The sequence below is a fragment of the Vulpes lagopus genome, chromosome 8 (genome assembly GCF_018345385.1).
Source record: "Vulpes lagopus strain Blue_001 chromosome 8, ASM1834538v1, whole genome shotgun sequence".
Lineage (NCBI taxonomy): Eukaryota > Metazoa > Chordata > Mammalia > Carnivora > Canidae > Vulpes > Vulpes lagopus.
In genome coordinates this window covers 52,859,619-52,882,805 of record NC_054831.1, presented here as the reverse complement: position 1 = coordinate 52,882,805, position 23,187 = coordinate 52,859,619, and the positions used below count along the sequence as shown (strand labels likewise).

General features: G+C 48.3%; 1 long non-coding RNA gene across 1 annotated transcript; it reads right to left on the bottom strand.

Moving 5' to 3' along the window:
• Positions 1–6,777: 6,777 nt before the first annotated feature.
• On the bottom strand, positions 6,778–9,301 carry LOC121498233. The gene is made up of 3 exons (XR_005989647.1): positions 9,195–9,301; positions 8,137–8,266; positions 6,778–7,509 (listed from the first exon to the last, which is right to left on the bottom strand). It is a non-coding gene; the product is annotated as an uncharacterized LOC121498233 (long non-coding RNA).
• Positions 9,302–23,187: the final 13,886 nt, after the last annotated feature.

Sequence of the window (23,187 nt, the reverse complement as noted above, 5' to 3'; positions counted from 1 at the left end):
TCATACATCAATTACGGTGAAACAAATTTTCATTTTTCAAACTAGTATTATAGCAAAGCTGGCTGTACTAACTGCTTCATGAGGGGGACAGCATGAGGATTAATTAGATAATTCCCATAAGTGTTAAATCCAGTGCCTGAGAAGTGGCGAAATCAGTGTTGCTAGTATGATGAATATACATCAAATTATTGTATTTCAAACGAGTCAAAAAATGAATCTGGGGATGCCTGGGTGGCTCAGCGGTTGAGCCTCTGCCTTCAGCTCAGGGCATGATCCTGGGATCTCAGGATCGAGTCCCACATGGGGATCCTTGCATGGAGCCTGCTTCTCCCTCTGCCTATGTCTGCCTCTCTCATTCTCTCTCTCTCTCTCTCTTTCTCTGTGTGTGTATCTCTTATGAATAAATAAATTAAATCTTTTTAAAAAAAGAAAATGAATCTGCGAATGCCAGGATGCCTAATTGTAGAGTAGGGAGTGGTCATCTAGGGAGTGTGTGTGGGGGGTGATCATTTATCTTGATGAAGAGAAAGGAGCACATGCCTGAGACACCCAGCAGCAAGCTATGCTAAGTTCTGTGACCAGGATGACAACCTGCATACTCTCCCTGTCCCCATTAACCTGAATATGATCCTGGGGATATGTCTGCCCACCCCTCTGTAGGCCTTACCTTCTAGTATTTAATATTTTGTAAAATAGGAATTTGGGCAGGGCTCAGCTGAGTGATTCTTCTGTCCCTCGTGGTATCAACAGAGGTCACTCAGTGTTACTCAGCTAGCAGATGGGCTGGTCTGGAGCATCCAGGAGAGCTTCATCCCCGTGTCTGTTGCCTTAGAGGAGATGGCCAGAAAGTTGGACCCAGGTGGGACTGTCAATAAGAGCACCCCCATGTCAGGAGGGGTGACATGGGAATTCCAGATCATCACTTGTACTACATCCTATGGGCCAAGCAAGTTAGCCCATCCCATACTCAAGGGCGGAAGAGTCAGAGCCTACTTCTCAGGGTGAGGAGTGGCGAAGACCGGGACCGCTGTGAATCTACCACACCGCCCTTGAAAACTCAGCTCCAGGATCATCACCAGAGAACTGGACTGCAGCTTTCTGCTGTAGACAACCTTCCCAGGGGGCCCCCACCATTTACTCTGCATATCTCTGCAATCATCTGTGGCCTCCTACCCTGAACACAGCGGTTTATCTAATGTTGCACTTGGGCTGCAAGCTCCTGTGTAGTGGGGACTAGGTGTCATTCAGTTTGTATATGGAGTCTCCTTGTCTTTGGCACCTACAAGCCCCCAGTAAAGCTTGAGTAAATGAAGGAGAGAATAAACAACACAGGACCACCGCCGCCCCTTCTGTTCAAAGCCTCTGATGCCTCAGGAGCAGGAACCATGGCCATTCCTCTTGTAACCCCCACGTGTAACGTGCTGCATGACACTTAGCTAATACTTAATGTTCGTTGAAAACCCAAACCCATCTGCTTACCCACTGGGCCCTGCTGTGCAGCAGTGGCTGAGGGGCCTGGTGCTGTGACCCCAGCAGGTGAGGAAAGTATTTGCAGCAGTAGCCTGAGGCTGGGGCACACTGAGCTGAAAGCAGGACCTGAGGGTGTGGTGGATGGGGCCAGGGTATAGAGCAGGTCATTCTTGTGAGCGCCAAGAGACAGAGAAAAAGTGGATGGAAGCAGGGGGTTGCAGGGTAGACGTGAAGAGAAATGAGTTCTCCTGCTGCTGGGCCAGTCAGTGGAGGGAGCCAGAGCAAGCTCAGGATCACACCAGGTAATGATGTTGGTCAAATTGTCCTCTGCAGACTTGGCTGTCAACACAAAGACCACATGCAGCACAGAAGAAAATCAGCCTTGGGTTCAATTCAAGAGATAGAGCTTTGGAAAGTGGGGAGCTGCCACAGAAAACCAGCACTTCCAAGTGGGAGCTGTTGGTTACCAGGAGCAGTAAACCAGGTATTGACTGTGTGACTATTTTAAGTCTCATTTAATTCAGCACTTGGATTAGGTGAGTGCTATTTATAAGGAGTGATCCCCACCGCAGCTTTGGTCCCAGAGCAGGTGGAGGTCCAGGAGCCTGGGGATCTCCCTGGGCTGGGGCCTGTGGTAGGAGGCCCAGGGCCTGCCTCCCACAATTAGTCCAAGGCCTGCAAGGAGAAGCCATCTGCCCACAGATAACAGCTCTTGAGCTCACTGAATCAGGCCTCAGCCCCACCTCACTGACGCCTCTACATGGCTACCAGGGAAAGGGAAAACGTGGGCTTTGTCCTGCCTTGTCTCAGCCTTCAGGAAAGATGAGATGAAATGGTTTGTCCCGGCTGGGTGGCCCCCTCCTCACGCAGGCCTTTGGTATCTTCCACTGGACACAAAGAACCGCCTCCTATGCCTCCCTGGACTGGAGCTGTGAGGAGCTGAGCTTTGAGACCGGCCCCAGCATTCTTGGAAGCCTGCGCTTTGGCTTCCCAGGCAGGTCCAGGTTGTCCCTGGGGACTTTTTCCAGAACAAATGGAAGAGACACACCCTGAATTGAGAGGCAGCCATGGCGAACAGGGCCTGGCAGAGCAGAGCCACAGGCCCTGCTGGGGGAGGGGCGAGGCCTGCAGATTCCCCCCTCCTCCAGCCGGGAGCTGCTCACCAGGCAGCCAGGGGCCAGCAGGCCCATGGCAGCAGCAGCAGAGGACAAGTCTTTCAAACAAAACCACATGACACACAAATCGGGGCAGAGCACGCCAAGCAGTCAGCGCTGCTAGGAGTGGCCGTGCAGCTCGGAGGCTGGGCTCCAGGGGACCTGGCTACCTGAGGTGCCCATCGGGGCAGGGGTCCTGTTTGAAGGCTTTCCAAGCCCTCCTGGTGCAACAGTAAATCTAGAGGCCGGCTGAGAGCTCATCCTCAGCCCTGCTCTGCAGGTAGAGACCTGGGTGCAGGTCAGAAGGACACAGCCACCTCCAGGGAGAAGTGGGCCATGTTTGGGTTGTGAGGCCTACTCGGGCATCCTCGGGAAAACACTGAGGGGGGAGGGGGGCTAGCTGGCAGGCAGTGTATCATTTCCCGAGCCTACTGGCACCCTGCCCATGCCTCCACTGAGCACTGTCCCTCCCAGTCTGGGCATGGAGACAGTGACACAATTTAAATTGGACCTGTCCCTTTCCTGTGTGTGAGCGGTCACTGGGGACCCAACCTTGCATTCTGTTTGGTGGCAGGATGATGAGGGTCTGCCAGACTTGCAGGCCCAGGAGGCCAGGTACTGATGGGACTGGGCCTCACTTTGGAGCTTCCGATGCTACTTTAGTCATCCCAGGGCAGGGGAGACCGCAAAGACCTTTCAGGGCAGAGCGATGCTGACGGAAGCTTCCTTCCTGCCCGGGAGACAGGCAAGCCATTGAGGTTTGTGTTCCCTTGTCACCTTCAATCCGTTAGCTACCAAAGATGCACAAGGAGGCGTATATTTTTTGAAGAGTGTTTTTCTTTGTCACTAAAGTGTAAGGAGACACGCCTTCCTGAGCACATGCGTTCAACACTGCATTACTCCACAGCCCGGTTCCCAAAGTGGCCCCTGGGCCTGCCCGGGTCTTGCCCTCTGAAAGTCAGGGACACACTTTTGCAGTTTGGAAATGTCAATGCAGTCTCCTTGGCATCCCTTCTATCCTCGTCACTTCAGAAAAGTTGATCTGGGAGGAAAGGCTGGGCTCTCCAGAGCCTGCCCCCTTCCTCAGAAATGTTCCTTCACTGGTGACAGGCAAAACACACACTTTGCCATTCCCGGATCTCTAGTGCCCACTTGTTGGGGGAAAGCGGGCCTCTCTGCTTCTCGTGAGGGAGGTGGCAGGGTGGGCGGCAAGGAGCACCCCCAAACCGGCCATTTCCCCTCCTCTGAACAAGGCAGCCGCTGCCTTCTCAGCTGGCCATTACCTCTGAGGGGAATCCTTCCCATTTGCTTACATCTTTTTTCCTCCCAGCATGTGTGACAGTGTTTCCTAACACGTGATACACATACCTTACTCTTGGAGAGACTTTACAGAGCCCAGTGGCTTCTTGGCTGGCCCACACTTCTCTGTGTTGTTCCTATAAAACTGTCCAGGACCCTCACTGAACAATGATCCTGTATATCTGCAGACCCCACCCCCTTCCTCCCATTTCTCTTCCCCAAAGAAAGCCTCTTTTTTCTCTTTCTCTCATCTTTTGAGTTAATACCTCAGGGGGCCTGTAACTGGGCCCCAGGCCCTGAGACATAGATCAATGGGAATCAGTGAATTCAGAAGAAGAGAGTGGAGTGTGTGTGCATGTCTGTGTGTGTGTGTGTGTGTGTGTGTGTGTAAGACAACTAACATTATACAATAATTGTAATTTAACAATAATGAATACAAAAAAGGTCATTAACAAATGTCCTCAGGCCAGAAAAGAAAAAAAAGAAAGAAAAAAGAAAAAAGAAAGAAAGAAAGAAAGAAAGAAGAAAGAAGAAAGAGGAAGAAACGAAAGAGGGAAAGAAGGAAAAGAAAGAAAGAAAGAAAGAAAGAAAGAAAGAAAGAAAGAAAGAAAGAGAAAGAAAGAAAGAAAGAAAGAAAGAGAAAGAAAGAAAGAAAGAAAGAAAGAAAGAAAGAAAGAAAGAAAGAAAGAAAGATCCTCAAACCAAGACTTGGAAATGCATATAGAGCTCACAGGCTGTCAGGAACTGTCCTGAGCACCGGACATGCATGAACATGTATTGGTAACTTCATCGCAACCCTGCAAAGTTAGTACTGTTACTATTTACCTCAGTTTACACCTGAGGACCCTGGAGGAAGGTCTAAGAAAAGACAGCAGATGGAACCCTCCAAGTATCTAAGAAATGATAAGCTGTCAGGATGTTTGGGGGCAAATGGCAGAGCAGCGCTGTCACATCCGGGCTGTCTGAGTGGCAGCCATGGTTCTGAACTGAAGACCTCATTTGTCAAGGGTCCCCAACTGATTCAGGCCCTGGAACAAGGGTACTAAGGGCTGCCACGTCCTGTGTGACCAGAGAAAGATAAGGGAAGAGGGTGACACTAAAGGCCTGATTCTGAGGTGAATTATCCAAAGGAAAACAAATTCTATGGTCAGCAAAGACTAGTAAATGCTAAGTTAAATAGACTAAAATTTCCTTATTACAGGACTTCTCAGAGCTTTCAATGTGCTAACATGCACTGTGAGTCATGTAACAGGAAACAGAGAATGAAGCATTTCCTCAGCTTATTAGAGCTGTTTGTGAAGAGACACTCATGAGACCAGAATCCCATGGGATACACTTTGTGTCTGATTTAATCAGTTTTTCCACTTTAAAAATGAACGTTGGCCCGATCTGGCCTGGAACTCAAGGTGTGTCCCTGAAAGACCCGAATGTCTGAGGATACCTAAAGAACGACTGGATCCACCATTTGGGAGACAGAGCACCGGCTGAGGGGAACCAACACCTGCTGTGTCTGATGAGACACCCCCCCCCCCCCTCGCCAGCACCCTTACCTTTGGGCCAGCATATCTAAAAGAGAAGCTCTGGTTATCACTGATAACCCAGAGTGAAAGGGAGGGCCAGGCTCCTCTTTTGCTCAGCACAGTGCACCCCACCAGCAAATGGATGACAAACTTATTGTTATTTCTTAATTAGGAGCCCCTATAATTCAAAAATTTCATGAATTTACAGTAGAGTCTGGCTGCGTCAACACCACCTATGCCTCCCCACCCAGGAGCAGACCACTGGAGGAAATCATGGGCCATGAACTTCAAGATACTCCACAATTCCACTGGGAAGGTCATTCATGGGGAGCAAGCAATATAAGAGGGGGAAGCCAGAAGGAACCTCTTGGGAGCTATATAACTTCCAGGCTAGCAGGAAGGAAACTGGGGGTGGGGGTTGCATCTCACTGTCAAAAGCTCCAGAACACAGGTACATACACACATGTACTTTTTTTTTAATTAATTATTTATTTATGAGAGAGAGAGAGAGAAAGAGAGACAGGCAGAGACACAGGCAGAGGGAGAAGCAGGCTCCATGCACCGGGAGCCCGACGTGGGACTCGATCTCAGGTCTCCGGGATCGCACTCTGGGCCAAAGGCAGGCACCAAACCACTGCGTCACCCAGGGATCCCCACACATGTACTTTAAAGTTCTCCCCAATAACCAGTAATTGCCCATTCCACTAAAGCTTCCTTCAGGAGGCTCTTGCACCAGCCTATTCTGATTGCTTCTCCCAGGTGCACGATTATTCCCTTCTGACCAAAGTAGTGAGTCTCCTCTGGGACCCACTGCCAGATTAATCTTAAAACATTATTTTCACTATGTTCACTTGCCCTGACTAAGAGTCCACCTCATGGAGTCTTTTCCTCTGTCTTCTTGACAGTCTTTGAACAGGTCAGGCATGCTCCCAGCTCAAGGCTGTCAGCACTGTGGGGAGGGCCTTGGCCCTGCAGTCCAAATGCCTCACCCTCTATCTGCCTTGTCCCTCCTTCAAGTTCTTGTTCAAATGTCATCCTCTCAATGAGGCTTCCCCTGGCCACACTAATGCAATCTGACCTACCTGCACTTCCTACTTCCTTTTCCCGCTTCATTTCTCTCCAGAGCACTTATGACCTTCTAATGTGCTATATATTTTATTTATTTATTACATTTATCATATGTCTTCCCAGCAGAATGTCAGCCGACATGAAGGCAGAGTTTTGTTTTCTTTGGTGCTGTATCTCTAGCACCCAGAACAGTGACTGGCACAAAATAAGTGTTCAGTAAATATTTGTTGAATAAGTAATGGAATGAAGGTTTAAAAAAAGAAAACACTGGTAGAAATGCTGTACTTCTTGTTAAATTTAGCCTTTTAGGTGTTTGGTAACTAATTGTTATTTGCAAGTGAAACTAGTCACTGAATCCTTAACAAACCTTCCAGGGCTAATAATGTTGTGCTTCCATCAATACAACACATTTTTGTTCATTTATTGGAGCCTAAAGCCTGGCCTTTCTCCATGAAGCTATTAATAATACAGAAGCCCCCAAGGACCCCCGTGACCCACTGAAGGTAGAAGGGAGAGATTATTTCTGAAAGAAGGAAGGTGACTTTTTTCTGTTTGGTTTTGTCTGACAATACCTTCAGAAATGATACCCCAAATAAACAAGTTCTCTTGGAAGACAGTGTGCTTTCTAACTGCAGTGCTATAACTTTGCTTCTAGAAAAGTCTTCAGGGTCAGTAGGTTTTTTTTCTTGTAAATCTTAGAGTGACAAATTTTCACTTTCAGAAGGGGGGCTTGTTCCTACAAAACAAAATCTAGTGAGTAAAATGGCTAAGCAGTTGAAAACACACTGAATGGACTGAGTGTGTTATGTGAGTTGAAAGCTGAGAGCTCACTGCTTAGAACTCTCCCATCTTGGTGATCTGTCGACTGAGCTGCTGCTGCTGGGGCATTGGCAGTGGTCAAGCTTATCTTTCTCTTTGTGCTTTGGGGTGGGGAGTTCTTTTCTTCTAAGATTAGATCTCCACATCAAGATGGGGTATACACACTTTCTCTGTTCCACCTGTTAAATACAAATAAAAATACTTGGATAAATATATGTTTCTATTGATACATTTATATTTAGTAATAAATATATAGATATATTTTACATATATTTATATACAAATATTTAATATAAATGTAAATACTAGCAATGAAAATATATTTCCCTAGGTAAAGGACCAGGAAAGGGGCAACCGAGCAAGATGGAAAACTTTTATTTTTTTTTATTTTTTAAAGATTTTATTTATTTATTCATGAGAGACACACAGAGAGAGAGGAGAAGCAGGCTCCATGCAGGGAGCCCGACATAAGACTCGATCCCGGGGCTCCAGGATCACGCCCTGGACCGAAGGTGGTGCCAAACCGCTGAGCCACCCAGGCTGCCCGGAAAACTTTTAGACAATAACCACTCCACCCCCAACCAAACACCAAGGAAAAAATATTGTCACACTGCCACTCCATTGGCACAAACAGGACAGGGAGCCTCCGTGTCCACCTCGCCTACTCTAACAAGGTGCCCTTCCTCCTCCTGCATACTAGGGTGGCATCGGAGAAGACTGAGTAGGGATCTGGAAACTTCAGTCCCACCCACCCTCTCTCTAGAGCCAGTGAAGACCATGTGAGGACACTGAACTTCCACACTCACCCAGTGGTAATGAGGCAGCACCTCCCCTTCCCCCAGTATCACTGGAAAGTGGGTGGGAATCCACAATTTTCAGCACCATGAAGTGGGGCAGAGCTCTACTTGGCTTGACCCATGTATCAGTAGAAACTTGCTAAAAGAGAAGATGTAAATAAAGGGCAAAGTCTTGTAACACAATATCCAGGTTCAGGATACAAACAAAAATCACTACTCCAAGAAGCAGGAATCACTATGAGTGAGAAAAGACACTCAACCCACACCAACACCAAGACAATATAAATGTTAGAATTATGAGACAAGGAATTTCAAAACGCCATCCTAAAAATGCTCCAATGAATAATTACAAACCCACTTACAAAAAGAAAATCTCAACCAGGAAATAGAAGATGTAAGGATGTAAATTCTCTAAATGGAATTTTTAGGACTGAAAAATAGATGATTACCAAAATTTTAAATACTTAATGGATGGGCTCAACAACAGAATGGAAATGGCAAATGAAAGGATAAATAAACTTGAGCATAAAATAATAGAAAGTGCCCAGTCTAAACAAAAGAGAAAATAGAATAAAAAATAAAAGGGAACCTCAGGGACCTGTGGGACTGCCTTGTAAGAGTTAATATTCATGTCACCAGAGTCCCCAAAAGAGAGGAGAAGAGTGGAAAAGGCATTAGAAGGAATATAGCTGGAAATTTCCAAAATTCAGCAAAAGACCTAAACTGACAGATCTGAAAAGGTGAATGAAGCCTAAAGAGGATAAGGCCAGAGAAAACCACACCAAGTCATATTATAGTTAAACTTCTAAAAAGTAAAGACCAAAAAAAAATTGTTTTAAAAAAGATTTATTTATTTGTGAGAGAAGGAGCACTAGGTGGGGAGGGGCAGAGGGAGAGAGAGTGTCTCAAGCAGACTCCCCACTGAGTGCAGAGCCCTGCATGGGGCTTGATCTCACAACACTGAGATCATGACCTATGCTGAAATCAAGAATCAGACAACTAACTGAGCCACCCAGGCGCCCCACCAAAAACTTCTTGAAAGCAATTAGAGAGAAATAATACCTTACCTTGAGGGGAAAAACAATTTGAATGACAGTGAATTTCTCTTCAGAAACCACAGAGGCCAAAAGGAAGTGGCACCACATTTTCAAGTGCTGAAAGAGCTATTGGTCCAGAATCCTATATCCAGTGAAGAAATCCTTAATGAGTAAAGAGACATCAAGATATTTTAAAATGAAGGAAAACAAAGAGAATCTGTGGTGGGCAGACATATTCTAAAATAGCTTAAAAAAATTCTTGAACAGAAACATCTGGGAGGGGAAAAAGAATAATGGGAAGAACATGAAAAAGACAAAGACCATAGACTTCTTGAATCTTCTAAATTGTGTTTGGTTGAAACAAAAATTACAACATTGTTCAATTGGCTCTAAATGCATGGAGAGGAAATACTCCAGGAAATTATATCATAAACAAGGGAGAGTAATAGGAACTGAAAAAGAGGGAGGCTTTCAGCACCTTATTCAAACTGGTAAAATGTCAATAGTGTAGACTGCTATAAATTATGTATGCATAATGTACGATAGCTAAACCAACAGCTAAACCATCTCTGTAAAGAGATACGCTTGGAAACACTAGAGAAAAATCAAAATGGAATCCTGACAAATGTTCAAGTAACCAACAGTAAGACAGAAAAGCAAAAACAGAAGAAAGCAAAGGGAAAAACAGAGAACAAAAAAATAAAAAGGCTGGTTTAGCTCTTAATATACCAATAATTACATTAAAGGTAAATAGTCGATGTTCCTAGTTACATAACATCTTCAAAATGACAAAATGAAAGATATGGAGAACAGATTCGTGATGGCCAGAGGATAGGAATGAGGAGGAGGAGGAGGAGGAGGGAGTCTTGCCGTGAGGAAGGAGTTCTGGATCCTGACTGCAGCCCCCATCACACATATGTGCACGTGTGATGAAATGGCCCGATGTGTGACACCACTGTACCAGTGTCAGTCTGCCTTTCTCATTGTTCTCTTGCTGTGTAAGGTGTCACCTTTGAGGGGAAGCAGGTAAATAGTCTGTCCATAGGACGTCTGTCTACTAGCCTTGCAAATTCCTATGAATCTGTAACCACTTCAAAATAGAAGGTTAAGGGGATCCCTGGGTGGCACAGCGGTTTGGCGCCTGCCTTTGGCCCAGGGCACGATCCTGGAGACCTGGGATCAAATCCCACATTGGGCTCCTGGTACATGGAGCCTGCTTCTCCCTCTGCCTGTGTCTCTGCCTCTCTCTCTCTCTCTCTCTCTCTCTCTCTCTCTCTCTGTGACTATCATAAATAAATAAATTTTTTTAAAAAATAGAAGGTTAAAAGGAGAGTCATAAAGTCTGGACATAGCTGCCTGGTTTCCAATATTTGGTCTGACATCCTCTGTGTTAGGGACCCGTAGTGAAAGTCGGGGGCCGCCCTCTCTTCCTGTCCCCACTCCCCCCACACAGCCTTGCCCACCACGAATTCTTTAGCTAGAGACAAACTATCCCACTTTTACAGGTCTAGCAGTTTCGGTCTTCCAAGGAGAAACCAAGTCATCCTGGGACAAATAGTCCTTCCTCCTGGGGAAGAAAAAGTCACCATTATGGGCCACTGGTAGTAAAATAAGAACCTGTTGAGAAACCTGAACATAGTAAAGTCATTTGAAAAAGGCCAGGAAGTCAAGATTTCTCTTAAGTAATGAGAATTGAGTGTATGTATTTATAGTGGGGTTGTTTTCTCGGTATCACCTGGTTCTCCTAAGGCACCGGGTATGTTCTGGAGCAACTGTTTCCAAAAAGGATGGGGCTGAATGGAAAGGAGTTCAGGGAAGACACAGATGCCTGTCATGGCTAAGTTACTAATATGTCTGTGCCTCAGTTTTCTCAACTGTTAAATGGGAATGAAGTGTTCAAAGAGCCACGATTTGTACAGCACTTTGAAGAGTGCCTGGTACCTAACAGGCGTTAAGTAAGTTTTGCAACTTTATTATCATTCTAACATACTGGGAATATCTTTCTGGTGGCCCAAGGACAAGAACACATCTTTGTGTGTGATCTGGGAAGATGTCGGATTGGGAGCCAAAAATGAGCCTGAAGTGAAGGGGGGGACATGTCTTCCTCCACTTGAGGCCCTCCTACCTGCTTTCTCCAGACCCTGTAGCATGGAGATTGCCACCTGGAAGTTTCTGTGATGGGGGCACAGAGAGCTAGGGTAGGGGCAGGGGTAGGAAAGGGGCCCCTGGGGCCAAGTCTGGGTCTGTGGGCTCTAAGAGCAACTACTTCTCAGAGAAGTTGCAAGTTACTTTGCTTCTTATGTGTCACTCCAATACTCCTCAGGCAGCAGCCCTTTCTGCAGCTAAAGGCTGAAGGCTGGCCACTCCAATCCACAGCAGAATCTGAAGACTGAGCCCTTTCCGCCTCCACCCCCATCTGCTGTCCCCCTCACAGACTTTCTCTGGCATCCCACAGCTCCTGGCCTTTCTCCAAGGCCACCCTTTCCACAGTCCTCCATCTGGGAGCTTAGACTAGCAAAGAAGGAGGAACAGCCCCCTTCCCACTTCCTAGGGCCACACAGTGCTGCCAGCCTCTGGCTGGCCAGTGCCCTGGACTGTGCTCCCTGTGAGAGACTCTCCACTGAACAATGGGGATAGCTTAAAGGTTCCACCTTTGCTCCCTTAGACTTTTGCTGTGCCTCACAAGGGAAGACATTTCACAACCTTACGTGCTCTCCAAGTGTGTCTTGAATACTCCCTCCACTGTTTCCCAGGTTCTGTGGCCCTGAGGTGTGTAGCTTGTCTAGCATGTGCACAACCTCCACAACCACATTTGTTTTATTGGGAGTTACCAGACGAAATGAGCGGCTGGCCCTGAATTCTTCTCATGGCTCCCTTGCGATGGATATCTGTGGTTTCTGTGTGTCCCACATCTGTCTGTTCCTCTTCTCTGGAACAGCCCCCAGGGTTTCCTCTGGGGACCCATCCTCCCCACAAGATCATCCTCAACCTCAGGCCAATGAGAAGACTCCTAGGGAGTCACAGGTAAGGTTTTGCACTGAAAGAGATAAGAGAAAGAACTTAACCTCCTAATTTCAATGATCTTAAAATCAGGTAGCCACTTCTCCTTTTCAAAGTTATTTGACTCTTCTAGGTTCTCCAGACAAATTTTAGAATCAATTGAGTTTCTACATAAAAACGATTGAGATTTTGGTAGGAGTTGGGTTAAGTCTAGAAATAGATCAATGTGGGGAGAACTGACATCTTAGCTGGGGTCAGTCTCCTCACCCATAACAAGGCATCTTTCTCATTCGTTTAGGTCTTCTCCAACTGCCGTAACAATGGTTCACAGTTCACGGTGTACAGATCCTGCATATCTCTTGTCAAATGTACTCCAATTTCACTTTCTTGGATGCTATTGTAAATGACATTATTTTTTCTTAATTCCAACTCCTGATTGGTCAATGCCAGTATACAGAAATAAAAGTGACTTTGGGGTCACCTGGGTGGCTCAGACGGTTAAGCTTCTGACTCTTGATTTTGGCTCAGGTCGTGATCGCAGGTTGTGAGATGGAGCCCCGCATCAGGCTCTAAGCTGGTTGCAGAGTCTGTCTCTCCCTCTCCCTCTGCCCCCACCTTCTTTCTCCCTCTCTTAAAAAAAAAAAAAAAAAAGACAGAACAAAACAAAAAATGATTTTTCTATTTTGATATTGTATCCTGCAGGCTTGCAATAATTCACTTCTTAGTTGATCACTTTGATCATAGATGACTATATTGTCTGCAAGTAAAGAGAGCTTTGCTTCTCCCTTTCAGTCTCAGTGTCTCTTAGGTCTTTATCTTCCTAGTTTCCCTGCTCAGTGCCTCCCGTACTATGTCAAACAGAAGTTGTGAGGCAAACATCTCTTATTCCAGACCTTAGGGGAGGAAAAGGATTTAGTCTCCCACCATCAATAATGTTAGTGATACATTTTTTGTAGATACCCCTTATGAAGTCAAGACTAGTTACTACTAAGTCTTTTACATTGTGTGTGTGTTTAATCAGGAACAAAAGTTGGATTTTGTTGAATGCTTTTTATACAGCTATTAAGATAATCATATAATTTCTTCTTTGACTCACTGGCTGGTTACCAATGTGCTGCTTAATTTACAATTGTTTGGAGATTTTCTGAATATTGGTTCTTGATTTGTAATTGACTTCCACCACGGTCGGAGGATATACTTTATATGACTTGAATCTGCTTAAATAAACTGAGACTTGTTTCATAGATCAGAGTACAATGTGGTCGGTAAATCTTCTGTGTGTACCTGCAGAACACGTGTATTCCACTCTTGCTGATTGATCTATAAATGTCGGTCAAGCTGAGTGGGCTGATAGGGTTGTCCTAGTCTTCTGTGTCCTTGTTAATCTTCTGCCCACCTGTTCTATTAATTGTTGAGAGAGTGGTATTGGAATCTTGGACTATAATTGTGGATTTGTGTATTTCTTCTTGCAGTTCTGTCAATTTTTGCTTCGTGGATTTTGAAGGACTGTCACTCAGTACACAAAGATTCAGAATTGTCATGTCCTCTTGATTAATTAATCTCTTTATCATTATGAAATGACATTCTTTTTCCCCTGGAAATATTGTTTGCTCTGTAATCTACTTTGTCTTATATTAATATCTTCTCTCTAGTTTTCTTTTGATTAATGGTTAGCAGCATGTATCTTTTTTCATCCTTTTACATTTAACCTCCTTGTGTCTCATTAAAATTGCATTTCTGTGGCAGCATACAGTCTGCTCTGAGTCACAGTCCTCAGCCTCCTCATATTATGGAACAGTGAACATGGTTGGCAGTCTTGCTTCTCCCTAATGCCCAGGGTCCTCCCTTGACCGTGGTAGTGATTAGAGAGACGCAGATGGTGGGATGGAGCAGGGTGTACAGACAGAAGTTCTGGTTCACCCTGTCGTGAACACTGTCTTATAAGTGAGGTCAAATTCCAGCATAGCAGCTGTGTGACCTTGGGCAAGGTCCATGACCATCCTGAGCCTCAGTTTCTCCATCAATAAAATGAATTGAATACTACTGGCTTGGCAGGATTATAAATAACTCCTTCCCCGGGGTCTGGAACCCATTTACTGATAGACGCTCTCATCGTTATTATTACTTTTATATCAATGTATGTACCACACAGATGCATATATTTGCATTACAAATCAAACTCTTAAGTGAGCACAAGGCAGCAATCATACCTTTTTTTAAATTAACTTGCTGTGCCAGGGAGGTAATAAAATGAATGAAATCAGCATTTTCTTTTTCAACGTGCCTGTCATAAATTAGGCATCTAAGTAAGTGTCTCCTTCCAAGGCTGCAAACACTCCTGCCCCGGCCCCTGTGGGTGAGCCGGGCGAGATGGAAAGGGGTAGTGCATAAATTCTCTGCTGTTCTGCCCCGTGCCCTTCTTGGAGAGGAGCCTGCCCAGAGGGCTTGCTCTTGAGTTGTATGATCATGACTCCACCTTGCAGGACCTTGACGAGAACCAAGGGTCCTGGGCTTTCATCAAGTGCTGCCTGCTAGTGGGTCTTTTCCATCAGATATATTAATTCCTGCCTCTTCCTGTAAAGATAATTCATGCTCCCTGGCAGCATTGTGTAATGCACAATGCTGGGTGCCAGGGATCTCCTGCAAGCTTCAGCAGGGCCATATTGTAATGTGCCACTAGATTAATCCAGCCATCTAAAATGCATTCTTTAAAAGCCAAAGGTCTTTCCCATGAATAACCTGGCAAGTATTTGAGCTTCATTATAATTTCTCTCTAATGGAGTTTGGGGAAATGAAATGGGAGTTATTAGCCAGATTTATAAGACTGTCTCCTGAGAAAATAGGGCTGGGGAGGGGCTGGCTTAGCAGACTGGAACAGCCCCCAGGGTTTGCAGTGGTTAACTTTCCAGCCCAAGAAAAGGAGCTGACCCTCAAAAACAAAATTTTCTGGTCCAACAACCACTTTTCCCCCACTGGTCCCTCTCCGTGGTGGGCTAGCTGTACTTGGATAACTTGAGGCACACTGTATAGGCATCTCCTAGAGGCCTCCTCTCCCTGTCTTCAGAAACCTACCCTGTGATCCCACTGCCCTGTGTTTATCCTAAAAAACTGAAATCTTGATCTCATAGGGATGCTAGTACTCTGGCTTTCACCACAGCATTATTCATAATAGGCAACATGTGGAAACAGCCTATGTCCATCGACAGATGAATGGATAAGAAAATCGGGTGTATCCATACAATGGAATATTGTTCAGACTTAAAAGAAAGAAATTCTGTATCATGGGACAACATGGATGAACCTTGAGGACATTGTGCCATGAAATAAGCCAGTCACAGACAGACACGATCCCACTTATATGAAGTAGCTAAAATTTTTTAAAAGTCAGATGCACAGACTCAGAGAGTGTGATGGTGGTTGCCATGGGCTGGAAAGAGGGGGTAAGAGGAGTTACTAGTTAACAGGCATGAAGTTTCGAGAATAGTCGAGAAAGATGACTACTGTACAAGATTGTACCTGTAGTCAACAACAATGTATTATACACTTAAAAACGTGTTAAAAAGGTAGATTTCTTATTAAGTATTCTTACCACAAGAAAGTAAATTTTTAAAAAAATAATAATAAAGCATTCAAAAAAAGTCCTACCCTAAGAAACCATTGTGTTTGTGATCTGAACGGAGCACATGTGAACATACCCTCCTGTTGGTACCTGCAGCATTTCTTTTTTTTTTTTTTTTAATTTGTGATAGCCATACAGAGAGAGAGAGAGAGAGAGGCAGAGACATAGGTAGAGGGAGAAGCAGGCTCCATGCACCGGGAGCCCGACGTGGGATTCGATCCCAGGTCTCCAGGATCAAGCCCTGGGCCAAAGGCAAGCGCCAAACCGCTGCGCCACCCAGGGATCCCGGTACCTGCAGCATTAAAACCACTTCATTCAAATGCAGATACACCTTCAGGAAAGAGGGCACCTTCTGTGGGAGGATGGTTGGCCAAGGTTCCTGGAGGAGGAAGGAGTGAATTCTCTCCAAATGGAGTTAAGAGCTGTGGCTGCTCTATGGACAAGTAGTCCTGGTGAAGCATAGGTGTGGGGGCCCCAAGGATACCCCAGGACACCAAGCATGTCAGGAAGATGAGGGAGCTTCCAGAGGTGGCCACGGGCTGTCTGCTTTGCTGGGTCCACGGTAGGGGCTCTTTCCTCTCTCTGAGATTTTTCCACCGTCGTTAGACCTCTTGGTGCTGCTCTTAGATTGTAAGGATCTCAGGGCAGAGAGGCCATAAACACCAGCGGCACCAATACTCTTACTAAGGAACTTCATTAGGTTGCCCATAACAAAGTACCACAGGTTGGGGGAGCTTAAACGACAGAAATTTATTTTCTCATAATTTCAGAAGCCCAAGATCAGAGTGTTGGGTTCTTCTAAGGCCTCTCTGTCTGGCTTCACTCTGTGTCCTCGCATGGTCTTCCCTCTGTGGGTGTCCATGTCCCAATCTCTTCCTATCAGGACACCCATCATATAGGATCAGAGCCCATCCAGATGACCTCACTTTAACTCAATTACCTTTGTAAGCCCAATCTCCAAATACAGTCAGATTCTGAGCTACGGGAGGTTAGGACATGAAAGATGGACACGATTCACATAAGCCCCTAACTCAGAATTTCTACTATCACAACGAAAGTATAATTTATTGTAATGGTTGTTATTTATAATGGAGACATAAATGTAAGTAAAAGCCACAATGATTACTGTTTGCCCAATATTTACCCAGCTTCTAGTGCATCACTCGTAGCATCCGTGTTCACAGTTTAGAGACGAGGAAACTGAGTCACGGCCATTCAGCAGGCAGTGGCAGCAAGGAACCCATGCCACCAGCTGCCTGGGCACGCACTTCTGATCACTACACCATCCTGCCTCTCCTCCCAGGTTTGCTCCAGAAAACCGTGCAAACCACAGAAGAGAAACGAGAAAATAAGAGTTACCCACAATCCCAGCCATCTAGGCTTTCCATACAGATGCGAATTATGGTTTATATTCTTTTCTCTGTAATAGTGGCCAATGTCTTTGATGCCGCTTTGCTGGTGGCAGAGCCAAAGGAGAGCGAAAGAGACTTGAAAATTATGCCTACGAAACATCCAAGGGCCTGGGACGATGTCAACGACCTTGTTGGGTGGAAAAGCCAGTTCCTTAACGATCTGTGTAGTAGGAGCCCAGTGAGAAAGAAAGACAGACAGACGGACAAACCACACGCGAAGGCTGCCGGTGGTCCATCTGTGGCCGCGGGACTCTGGGTGCTGGTAACTGTCCTCCTCTATCACATCACCTACATTTATTCCCGTTCCTCAAATGTGCTATAACGAGCGTGTGGACAAGAGGACCCCTGTGAGCAGACCTGAAACAATAAACGCCACCTGAGGCCAACTAAAGGGAGCCGGTGCCCTGACAGCGCCGGCCCGTCCCTGGCTCGGCCTGGGGTCTGGGAGGCTTCTCCGTGTGCAGCGGGAGAGCCAGACAAAGGCAGCAGACGGAGTCTGGGAGGAAATCAACTGGCAACAACATCCTGAGTGAGAAAGGCGACAAAAGAACCACCTCCCTAAAAGCAGCCCAAAGTGGCCATTTAAATAGTAAAAATGACGCAGGGCTTTGAAAACAAAGTCCCAGCTTCCGGTCAGCTTCCTGAGCCAGTGAAAACAGCCGGCGTGGAAGAGGAAGCCTGGGCTCCCTGCTGGCCCCGCGGCCCTGGGGCTGCCACCTGTGCCAAGACCCCCGCAAGCCAGGGATCTCCTTCTTGCACCCCCCAGAGACGGTCAGCCCCGGGCCCCGGGGGACCGAGCCCCGGGGGCCACCGCCACGCTTGGCCCTCCGGGAGTCTGGTGGCACTTGGATGGGGACCCACGGCCGGCCGGGGAGGGGAGCGGGCACATGTCCTGCCTCGGGCCACCTGCTTCCTGCCAGGCCGAGCAGCCCGGAGCCAGCCGGGCAGACACAATGGGCAGGACCCACGTCAGATTCTTGGGGGAAGAAAATCACTCTTTGTGGACCGAGAGACCAGGACAGGATATCTATAACTGTTTAAAGAAAAGCCCAGTCTGCAGCCCCCTCCCTCTTCAAGCACTTCCGAAATGTCGCGCAACACTCCCTGCTCTTTAAATATCCAAACCCAGAATAAATGTGCACGCAGCATTTCCCCCAGCCACTGGGCCCTCGCGGCTGCCAGCTGAGTCAGAGGCCGAAACCTTAGAGCCAGAGAGGCCCCTTCCAGATCAACAGGTTCGGGCTGAGGCTGAGCCCTCGCTTGGTGCCCTCTCCCTGTGCGTCACCTCCCGCCGCGGCTCTCTGCCCAGGACAGCTTCCCTGGGGCTTGGGCACCTGCGTCTGTGACCTCCGCAACACCCTGCAGCGGCCACGCGGCCACTCGGCCACTCGGGCCACTCTGCACTTCTGAGTGAGTGCAGAGTCTAGGGAGCTGAGAACCCGGACTAAGTCAACACAACTTGTTCATGGCAGAGCAGGAGCGTGGGAACCTGGCACCCAGGCTCCCCCCATCCTGCTCTTCTCCTGGACCCAGGACATTGGGACATGCCGACTCTGTTGTGGGCTGTCCTGGCATAGGGCCCTGATTTCTCTGGATTGAAAGCTGTAGCACATACTGTAAGACCCTGACACAGAGATTTAAACAGGCATTTCTCTTAAGAGTTTGGAATCTTTACCTAGGACCATATCTATGGATTATATCAATGGCTTAGTTTGGTTTTTCATTAAAAAAAAAACTAGCCTCTGGTTGCATACAGCTTCTCTCAGACCTCAAGAATGAGACAGATATGAGCAGAGCTGATCTTGTTGAAGTGGGAGGCAGGGGCCCAAAGCTCCCCAGCCCATAGCCCCTGCCCCCCGTATCCCTGCACCCTGGAGACGTCGCCTGGGCTCAGGGCTTGGAACCATGGCTTGGAGTTTGTGGACTCGCATACCTCAGAATCCCTGATTCACTGTTATGTGAGTCCGGATAACATAGGGAACGTCCTCAGTGTTCTACTTGATCTTTGTCTGCAATCTAGGAGCAAAGAAGGAGGAGAAAAAGCCTGATAGATGTGCCTAAGTTTAATGCAACCAGAGGTCAATGGTGAAATTTGGCAGGCCCAAGCCCAACATAAATCATCCGTTCTTTCATTCGTCCAGCAAGAATTCACTGAGCACTTACTATGTACCATCCCGAGTGCTAGGCACAGCAAATTATATACAGAAAAGTAACCTATGGTCTTTATCCGTAAGGAGGCTTATGTTCTAACAAAATCTGACACACAAACACAAAGAAATAGTAAACACTTGGGCTATAATTTTTCTCAGTGACTCATGAACAAGAGCTACCCTTTCTAGCAAAGGCGACCTTTGCTAGCCTTGATTAAAGGCTCAAGGAAGAAGTGGTGCTTGAGAATAGTATGGTTTTGACAGATGGAGCTGGGAGAGGAGAGTACCCCAGAATGAGGAAGCAGCTTGTGCAAAGGCCCAGGGGCCCTCTGGTCACTCCGGCTGTGCAACACCAGAAAGTATCTTCCTGGAGTTTATCAGGTGAGGGGCCAGCCCCAGAATCGGCCATATGGTGGCCCAGCTGGAAAGCACTGATGTGGTCAGGAAACAGTGAGCCAGCCTGGGCAGTGGGAAGGGTCTGTGTAGACAGTAGAGAGAGACCAGGGGCAAAGTCAGGTTAGAGTGAGAGTACGGAGGGCCTGGCATCATGGTTTGTGATGACTCTGCATGCAGCCAGCAGTCAGTAAGGGCTTCGAGTGGGAGAGTGACAGCGACGCTGTGGGAAGCTGAGCCTAGTAACGGGTGGGGGGAGGGGAAAATCTGGGACCAAGGTCACAAGTTCCTGCCACAGTTGAAGGGACAGGTGACAGGGGCCATGTGTGAGTGGAGGCAGCTGGGATGGAGAACAAGAGATGGATGTTAGAGATAACAACGGCCCAGGAGAATCAGTAGAACTTGGCAAATCACTGACTTTGGGGTCAAGGGAGGGGAATGTCCTAGGGGCCAGTAGTCCCGGTCTGGGTGCCTGGGGAGGCCGAGTGGTGGTGCCTTTGCACATTTAGGGAAGAGGGCAGGGCCCCTGGGGCTTGGGGGGCGGGAGGTCTGGGCGGTGGGGTGGGGGGGAGACACATCTGGGAGGTTGGATTTTCAGCCTGGACTGTTCAGGAGGTTGGGGAGGGAGTCGGTTCAAATGAGCCCCCCACCCTCAGCCAGGCCCCCAGAAGTCCCAGCACAGGCGCCTGCAGGAGTTCTCGGTGGGAGGGTGGACCAGGCTGAGAGGGTTTTCAGAGCCGGGAAGAGCCCCACGACCGGGCCTCCTGCCTCTGACTCCACCGCCCCTTCTGGGGACGGGGCTCCCATGGGGAGAAAGCTGCAAGGGCTCCCCGGCCCGTGTTTCCCAGCTGGGCTGGGCCTGCGAGGACAAACAGCCACCCAGGTAATCACAGTTGCTTGCCACTTGGAATATTATTATCTGAACAGTTGGTGGATAGGAACTGTTTTTGCAACAAGCTATCAAAACAAACCCGAGGAGAACATCTGCGAGGCTGCGGCCGTGAGTGGCTGAGGAAGGAAGCCGGACCCATCCGCCTCCCTCCCCCTCTCCCTCCTCAGGTGTCCTCCTGCCCGGGAAGGTCGGGGGCGGGGCGGGGCGGGGAGGCCCCGCTGCCTCCCAAGACAATGAGGCCTGAGGCCTGAGGCCGCAGCTCTGGTGCTTCCCGCAAGCTCCTGGGGGCCTGGGCAGCCTTGAGGGAGAACAGCCCGCGTTGTTCCTAGCCGTCGCCGCTTCAAACTCGCGTTTTTTATTACGATGTTTGTAAAAATCAATCAGTGGTAGGTGGCCTCCCCTTCCTTGCCCCTCCAGCCGGCTGCAGCCAGGCTTTTTTCTGCCCACGGCTCCTCTTTGTATGGCTTAGTTTTCCTTTTCAAAAAATGCAACGAATGTGGGCAAGGATAACAAATGTTTATTATTGAAAACCTGGGGGTGGGGGTGGGAGGGGGAGGCCGAGGCCCTGAACTTCCCGGAGGGGAGGCGGAGGGTGCCCCAGCCGCGGCCCCGCACCCCTGCACCCTCGTCTCCTTCCCGGGGACCTGGGGCAGGGAACAGCTTTCAAAACAAAATTCTTCAGACACTCTCACCAGGGTTTTGTCTGTAGTTTTTTTTGGGGGGGGAGGGGGGGGAGCGGTGACCTTCTCAGACTAGAGAAAGGATGTAAAGCAGCAGAATTGCTTCCTTCCGCGTCCGCTCGCCCGCGCTCCTCGGGCCTCCCCTGCGCCTTGCGGGGGCCTCGGGTGACAACGGATCGCGCCCTAAGATAAGAATAAGGGGAGAGGTTGGAAGTTTGGGGTAATGAGTCCAATTAAAGGAGAGGACGGGGCATATTGGAAAGCCTTCTTGGCTGTAGATCCTTCTCCGAGAGGTGTACAGTGATGCCCGGGATGTCTTGAGTCGCCGAGCGTGACTGTGACAGCTGCAGAGGGACAGCTGGGGTGGGACAGAGGGGACAGTGACTGGAAGCCCCGCAAGAGGCCTGTAACCCCGGACTCAGAGCCGGGCCGTGGCTCTGACGCGCGCCTGTGGGCCCACCTGCCTCCGCCCCCTCCTCGGGGGCTCTGCCTCTCCCTGCTGCCCTCCCAGCACCGGGAGACCCTAGGCTGTGGGGCCTCCCTGGGCCGGCAAGGACAGAGCGGAGGGAGGGGTCTGGGAGCTGAGGCCCGGCAGTCCCGAGGGGCAGCAAGGAGGCAGGGAGGCCCGCGAGGACGTCCTCTCTTTGAGCCGCCCCGGCTGAGCAGAAGAGAACCTCCTTTTCAGCGAACGCAGGCTCTCCAGGTGACCACCATGCCACCTTTAAAAAAAAAAAAAAAAAAAGATTATTTATTTATTCATGAGACAGAGAGAAAGAGAGAAAGAGGCAGAGGGAGAAGCAGGCTCCATGCAGGGAGCCGGATGTGGGCCTCGACCCGCGGTCTCCAGGATCACGGCCTGGGAGAAGGTGGCCCTAAACCGCTGAGCCAGCCCGGCGATGCCCCGACCGTGCCACCTTAAGGCAATGTTGCCAACGTGGGGAGGGATTGGGGATCTTTCTGCGGGAGACTCAGAGACTGGGATAGATGGAAATGCTGACTCAAAGAGAAGGAGTCTTTGGTGTGGTTTTGGGATGAGAAGGGAGCAGAGTAGAGGCTGGTTCTTGGAGTAGGAATAGAGTTACTCTTAAAAAAAAAAAGATTTTATTTATTTATTCATGAGAGACACCAAGAGAGAGGCAAAGACCTAGGGAGAGGGGGAAGCAGGCTCCCTGTGGGGATCCCAATGTGGGACTCGAGTCCCAGGACCCCAGGATCATGACCTGAGCTGAAGACAGATGCTCAACCACTGAGCCACCCAGGCGTCCCAGGAATACAGTTATTCTAAAGCAAAGGTGTGAAGAGGGGCGGAGGACACAGGTGACAAGAGGGCCCTAAAGACAATCTTTGCCAGAAAAATCTCAGGAAATGTCAAGAGTCGGGAGGCTGGTTCCCCTTAAGAAAACTGTATGGCAGACAGGCCCCCCACTCTGCCCAGATGCTGCTGGCACAGCCTGCAGCACCGGTTTGTGGAGAAAAAAGAACCCAGGTCCAAATACCTCCAAGCGGGCTGCTGAGCAGGGCCCTGGTCTCCTGGTGGAGGAAGGAGGAAGAAGTTTGGAATGCTTTAAGCCATTGAAGGGAAGCCATGCAATTAAAAAAATACAAGACGGTGCCTTTATTTTATTTCCACCTCTTTTTTCTCTTTCCTTTTTTGGCATGGTTGTAAGAATTTCCCACTAAATTGATAAAAGGACTACATGGAATGTGGAACAGTGACAAGCAGCAGCATGGCTGAACCTCACAGACATATGGTCGAATGAAAGAAGCAAGACACAAATGAGTGCATGGGGCATGCTTCCATTTACACGAAGCTCAACAGCAAGCAAAATGAAAACTAATCTCTGGGGATGGAGATCAGAAGAGTGGTCACTCCTGGC